Below are 7,030 nucleotides of genomic sequence, written 5' to 3' on the forward strand. Positions count from 1 at the left end.
GGCTGCTGGTTTTAGGGGTGGGGTCTGCCTGGGCCTGATCTGGGCCTGATTTGTGCCTCTTTACAAAAAAGTCTGCAATATCTCCCTTCCTTTTCATGGTTACCTGTCCCTATACAAAATAAGACAGCCTGATTAGACCTCAATATTGTTTTAGGCTGAATCTTAAACTATTTGTCCCCATTCTTGTGTTTTAACTTACTTAAAAATCAACTACCAGCTTAGCTACTATGCAATTAAACTAGATCATATAGGTTAGTTAGGGCTAAGTAACTTGGCTAATGTTATAATTTAGGGCTTAGTAACTTGGCTAACGTTATAATTTAGACCTTTACAATAATAAACAAGCTTCATAAACATTGAGATAATCAGTTTCATCAGTCTGGTATGAAATTCTTATGAACTGGGTTGATTAAACACTTACTGAAAACCAACAATGCCCCGGTTTCCCCACATTATCCCAATCTACGTAGCTAGCTTCATAACGTTAGCCGACTCGCACTAACTATTGGCGGCAACATCTCTTCTCCTCTAAATGTGCAGTCACTGGCAATTTGCCAGTAGTTTAAAATAATGATTCATTTGGAAACCACCTTAAAACTTACCTCAGAATGATGTCTTCCATCAACTGGGGTGGCACACCGCCGCTTGTGTCCTTTCTTCATCCGTTGTTTGGTCTGCTGCCGTTATCGTAGTCAAGTGGCACCGGCACCTGAGTTTTTTTTTTTTTTTTTTTCACTGGCACCTGAGGTATTAGCGATATTTTCCTCGGCATGACCCGCCCTACTCTGCCTCTGATTGGCTCATCAGTCCTCATGCCTAAAGTTAACCAATCTAATCAGTGAAAGCAGCGAGTACCAGCCAATTAGAGGCAGAGGAGGGTGGGTCATGGCTTCACTATCCCCGAGGAAGAAAATAGGCAATCTGACTCACAGATATTACTGAATGATGCGCATCAGGGGGGATTTAGAAGTGGGTATACGCAATGCTGACTGAAAAATAAGTAGGTATACGCCGTATACCAGCGTATACCCTGGACTACACCTCTGGTCCTTTGTAGGTCTCTGATGCATATTTTCTTTAAATTTGCTAAGAGGGAGGGAGCTAGCAGAATTGAAGGATGTAGTTACACATTATACTATATGTCTGAGAAATAGTGCAACAAATGCAATTATTGATCTAGCAACTGTTTTGTTCCATACATTTTCCAGTATTACCTCCGAATGATGATCGCCTGTCTTTGGCGGTGCCTCTCTGAATAGTTTTAATCCTCCAGGCCAAGTACCCAGTTCCACTCTCGCCATCATAATAATGCTCCTTGAAGGATGAAAGGATAACAAAAATGGATACTTCATTGAAAACAACATGGTCTGGTAGGATTCAAAAACTTCCAATAATATTTAACATTACAACTATTACTGTGTGCAACTCACATAGCCATTCTTAGAGAATGGGTCACTGAGGTACGGGAATAAGGTCACTATTCCTTTGGCATACATTTCTTTCACCTGTCTGGGTGGAGATGTACTGCAAAATTGAAGAAGAAAGGATTGTGCAGTCATATTCACTTAGATTCAGATTTAGATTTACAGATTGAGAACACAAGGACTATTAACAAATTACCCATTCATTTCTGTCATGTCAGCTGCCAGCATGTTCACCATTTTGCGTCTTGTTTCATCCGTCAAGGACTTGGTTCGGTTGTATTCATTTATTATACGTTCCCCACCGGTTTTGTTGGTAAGAGCTGATTCCACCAACTTAAAACAAAATGCATAACAATTCTGCATGTTATGTCCACTGCAAATAAACTGGAAATAAACTAATATGATGTCAGAGGATGTCCCGATCCAATCTCAAAGATTGCAAGTGCTACAAAAATCCAATGAAAAAGCCAATAATGGTAAGAAACTCCCTCCAGACAGCGACAATAACTTGAATGTACTCGAAGTGTGCACTGTATTATCAATAAATAAATAAAAGTATCTGATCAGGACTCAATATCAGCAGATACTTTTTTTAATCGGATAGGGCGCTTAAAAAAACTTGATCGGGACATCCCTAATCAGGACTTCAAAAATGTTTTGAAACCATGTAATTTACAATGTATATTAATGTAATTTTAATTCTCTGAGAACAGATTCAAGAACAGAATTTAAAATGTCAGAATTGTCTTACTTGCTTGGCTTCTGTATCCAGCCTCTGGCGTTTTCTGGAGGGGCTATCTGAAATAATGACTGTATCCTCAGAGTCCAAGGTATCAAGGGATGATGGTTGGGATTGCTCAGAAGAGGCCACCATGGAGACAGATTCTAACCATGATTTTTAGAAGAAAAAGAATTATATATAGTTCCCTCATAATCTAAGACACTTATTTAATAGACACCATGAACTTCATAAAACAAAGAAATAACGTATTCATTAATTAGTCTAATTAACTGAAACAAACCTGAGTCATATTTGATGGTTAGCACCCCAGTTGAGGGATCCTTTATAATATCCTCAAAAACATCATCATCCAATTCAGTCCCTGAACTGTCAACAATTTTCACACCTTCTGTTACAGCTGGGACACCAAACTTTGCAAATGCTAGAAAAAACAGGGATAAAAGCTTGTGTAAACAAAAGTAAATCATTATTTATATAATAATTTCACTGTGTACACCTACCTTACCCTATAAAATAGGTTTTAAACAAACACTATTAAGTGATTAAAATGTTTTTTTTTGTAGCATCATAACTATACCTTAAGCAATGCATCCACAATTAAAGTGTAGTTACCAAGGGCAAAACAGAAGAAATTTAGACGTACAAAAATGGACCAGTTCCAAAAACCTGAGAACTTAACATGTCCCATCATTTTAGGAATATTCCAGTATATCAATTTTAAACAGCTAAATTCAGACAGTTATTACTAACATTGTCAAATTCTTACCTGCAATCAAAAAGTCTTTCAGATTTGGCTCAGTTATTCTGACAAATTTTTGGACATCTCCAAGTTTAGCTTTAAGCAGCATGCTCCCTGCAAATAGTATCAGTACAATTTCTCACAGTTAAAAAGTTGATGGTCTTATTTTAGCAGTATTTCCTCAAATATAAGAAAAAATATTGCTTCAAGCCACCAAAGTGCTGAGAAATGATCAGCACTTTTGCAGAAATGGCCAGTTAAATTGAAGTTACTGTCAAACACATTAAAAAGGATAACGTCTGATTTTCATCCTTGTAACATTAATGTTACCGCCTTGCCCGCACAATTACTGCAATTGTTGGGTCTTGGTATATTATAGAGTGTGGTCTAGACCTACTCTGTCTGTAAAGTGTCTTGAGATAACTCTTGTTATGATTTGACAATATAAATAACATTGAATTGAATAATGTTAGCTAAACGTTACACCATAAGTGTGTGCTAAGATAGTGCTTAAGTATTTTAACAGTACTGCTGCTGCTTTGAAACCCGAAAGTCATTTTGTATAATATCCAGGAAAAAAATAAAGGCACACCGCTTAAGCAGTGTCCAAGGTTAATGTCTACCCGCCGTTAACATAATAAATCCATGCCACCCGCACATAGTTAGCCAGTCAAGCTAACGTAGCTAACTGTAGCTAGTTTAGCCAACTCCCCTTAGTCTTTGCTATGTTCCTGTAATATCTGAACGTTAACAAGAAGTACACAATCCCCCCTCCACGTTGTATTAACATAACTTACAATAAATCGGGCTGACATTGTCTAGTTTGAACGTTATGTTCGTCAGTTAATGTTAATTAACGTTAGCTTAATACTGCTGGCACATGGACTGGACAGAAGTCAGTCACAACATGTTAACGTTAGCCTTTTTAAAATTCGACATTTTAAGACCTAAAACCAACTAGAGTGCACTGTTAGCAACGATATAAAGTAATTCTTAAATGCTGCTTCTGTTAAAATGACAAATAATGTGTGTATAGTCGCTTAGGAGAAACTTACCGCAGTCATTCCACATGAAGAAAATGGCGCCGTGAAAATGTGTGGTCCGTTTGAGACGAGTCGTAGGTGGGCGGAGCTTTCCAGAGTACGTCTGACACTGCGTCTTTTAACAACGTACTTTTTCACCAACACTGGGCGGTATCTTACTCCAACTGTTGTAGTAATAACTCTGTAAGAGTCAATGTACTTTGACACTGCATATTTAACACTATGGAATTTACTGTGCAGGAGGCGCAATTAGGAGGGTTGTCGAGACCGTCCTTGGCGTGCTGCGGCCCCAAACACACGAAACAAAGGTCGTGGGGGTCCGAGGTAGCCATGGTGGTACACCGACACAGGGCCCTTAAAAGGGCCTTTGGGGGTGGGAAATTCCCTGGTGTGCTCATGGTAGAAGACGTTGACGGCTGGCAGTCAACGGCGAAATTCTTCTTTGAGTCTTCGTAGGCTTCTTCACTAGTCCAGTCGCTGAAGATAATGGGAGGCAGATTGAGGGAACGGGGTTCCTTATATAGGGACACCTGTACTCCTATTGGCTGTAGGTGTGTGCATAATTTTGCTTCAGGCTGTTCTGCCCTAGGGCAGAGGGTAAACCACTAGGAGCATAGCTCCCCTATGGGGCGGAGCTCCACGATATAGAACTCTTCATTTCTGCCTTGAACACAGCAGTTTTTTTCCTGACTGTTTTTTAATGTATTAATAACACATACACATTTTTTGAACATGTTTTGACTATCGGAGAGTAAAAATAATATGGAAACATTGCATTTTTGCCCATTTTGGACAGTTAAAAATAGTGTTTGGAACATTTGATATGCTGCAAAATAGTTGCAGGATGACATTGTATGTCTGTAACAAAATATAAAACATTCAAAGCATTTTAAATAGTCACTCTTGCATTAGGCTACTAATGTGTTTTGAACATCAGTGAAAAAAAGAAAAAATAGTAGGTGAGTAGCTCATGTGACATTTTGCATTGGTAATGTAAAAAAGGGAACATGTTAAAGGCTGCGATAACTGAGCACTGAAGGACCAGGCCTGCTTTCAGAGGCCCAGAGGTCACCTGATTGATTGACCTTCACTGAGTCGGAGAACATGGAGGAACCAAGGAACATGTACACACCTTGAGAATCACTGCCATCACTTATGTGTGAAAGGCTGAGTAACAGTTGCGCTCGGTTTGCAAGCACAAGAACACTTTGCAGGTCATACAACGCACTCGGGTTCTTCCAGTGCAGCCTAGTTGTCTGCAGCGCATTGCATTCTTCAGGCCGATCATCTCTGGGAGGTGGGCATTAGCCCTCCTACGGACCGAGACATGGGGCAACTCTGTCACGTGACGTTTCACTCCCTGGTTTGAATCTTCTTCTTCCTCTGACTGTGTCGAAAGGTCTGCATCTGCACCGTGATGCTGGGCCAAGAGGATCTTAGCCACTTCCATGCGGAACTGAAGGAACTGGATGGGTCTTGTCTTAGGTCCAGCACATATTGCATGGTCTTTTCGGTAGAGTAGCCAGCTGTTGGCTAAAGCCAGATCCGTGAAGTGCATTACCATCCGCATTGTCCACTTCTTAGTACGGGTGCTCATGCGATAGTAACTTATCATTCTATCCATCAAATCAACTCCACCCATCTTGATGTTGTACTCACGGACAATGCTTGGTCGCGAGACAGTGACATATTGTTTCACTTTCTTGTCCCAGCGCTGGCAGGTGTCTTCAGGCTGTGTACCATGAACAACAGACATCAGCAATACTGGTTTGTTGTCGTACCACTTCACTACACACAACTTTCCATCTTCAGCGGAAACTTCTGATGAGGTACCTCTTCCTGCGTTTTTCATGGCTTTGTCACTGGGTAACTTATGCTTCGCTTCAGCGAGTCGGTTCTTCATTATTGTACCAGTCATGTACAGCTCTTTCTCCATCATTCGTTGCGCACCTTTGATGGTGGTGAAGAACCGGTCACAATACACCTTTGTGTCACGATGCAGAGTTTGGCACAGATGCTCGATGACTAAGCTTCCCAAACTCAGGCCCTCTGGTTCTTCGACCTTCTCAATCAGTGAACCTGTGCCTTGATACAGCTCAAAGTCAAGCACAATGCCATCTGCTGTAGCACAAACAAAGTTCTTTATGCCAACTGGGTTTGGCTTCATTGGCAGATATTGTCTGCACGGACAGGCTCCTGTGAAAGGAATCATCTGCTCATCAATAGATGCGCAATCAGGTCGATTCAGAGACAAGCAGCCTTGCAGAATCCGATCCAGAAAAGGCCTCACCTTCCAGAATTTGTCCAACATTCTCAGGTCTTCTGGCACATCATGATCAATAACCACTTTTATTGCTCCCCTCAGTTTGAAGAATCTGGCACGTGTGAATTTGTCAGTGATGGCAGTGATTTTCAAGGCTTTGGACCAGTACATCCTAATGGTTGGGTATCGGATGCAGGACATCAAAATACAGGCACCAAAAAAGTGGTAAACCTCATCTACTGTCATGTTAAGTGGCTCCCTACTCTTATACAGTGACATATTAGAGCATTCTGCAATCGTCATCATCAAATCTCTTATCTATGTACTGTTCAAAATAGTCTAGTGGGGTCCAGCCATGTCTGTCTAGATCAGTTTGGTCCTGATGCTGATACTGTCACGATCGTCTTGTAGCGAAGTAGACCAAGGCGCAGCGTGTGAAACAAACATGACTTTATTTAATTAAAGTTTCTAAATACAAACAAAACACGATTCGTGAAGTCCACGGTTAAACATACCGACACGGAACAAAAACCCACAACACCCAAGGGAAAACATACAGTTTAAATATGGCTCCCAATCAGAGACAACCAGCCGACAGCTGACACTCGTTGCCTCTGATTGGGAGTCACACAGGCAAACATAGACATAGAACAACTTAGAATACCCAACATAGAAAACGAACACATAGAATGCACACACCCTGGCTCAACATATAGAGTCCCAGAGCCAGGGTGTGACAGTACCCCCCCCCTAAAGGCGCGGACTGCGACCGCGTCTAAACAAAACCCCAAACAGGGGAGGGCTGGGTGGGCATTCCTC

The 7,030-nt window shown here is 41.2% G+C and overlaps 1 long non-coding RNA gene across 2 annotated transcripts; it reads right to left on the reverse strand.

Moving 5' to 3' along the window:
- Positions 1-1,067: 1,067 nt before the first annotated feature.
- Positions 1,068-4,157, reverse strand: LOC311146659. Of its 2 annotated transcripts, none has more exons than XR_014614703.1 (6): positions 3,961-4,157; positions 2,447-2,587; positions 2,176-2,309; positions 1,621-1,757; positions 1,431-1,524; positions 1,068-1,314 (listed from the first exon to the last, which is right to left on the reverse strand). It is a non-coding gene; the product is annotated as an uncharacterized lncRNA (long non-coding RNA). The 2 variants fall into 2 exon arrangements; XR_014614704.1 differs by lacking the exon at positions 3,961-4,157 and adding an exon at positions 2,933-3,058 and having other exon boundaries at positions 1,069-1,314.
- Between the last annotated feature and the right edge of the window lie 2,873 nt (positions 4,158-7,030).

The sequence above is a fragment of the Coregonus lavaretus genome (assembly GCF_964263955.1).
Source record: "Coregonus lavaretus genome assembly, chromosome: 19".
Taxonomy (NCBI): domain Eukaryota; kingdom Metazoa; phylum Chordata; class Actinopteri; order Salmoniformes; family Salmonidae; genus Coregonus; species Coregonus lavaretus.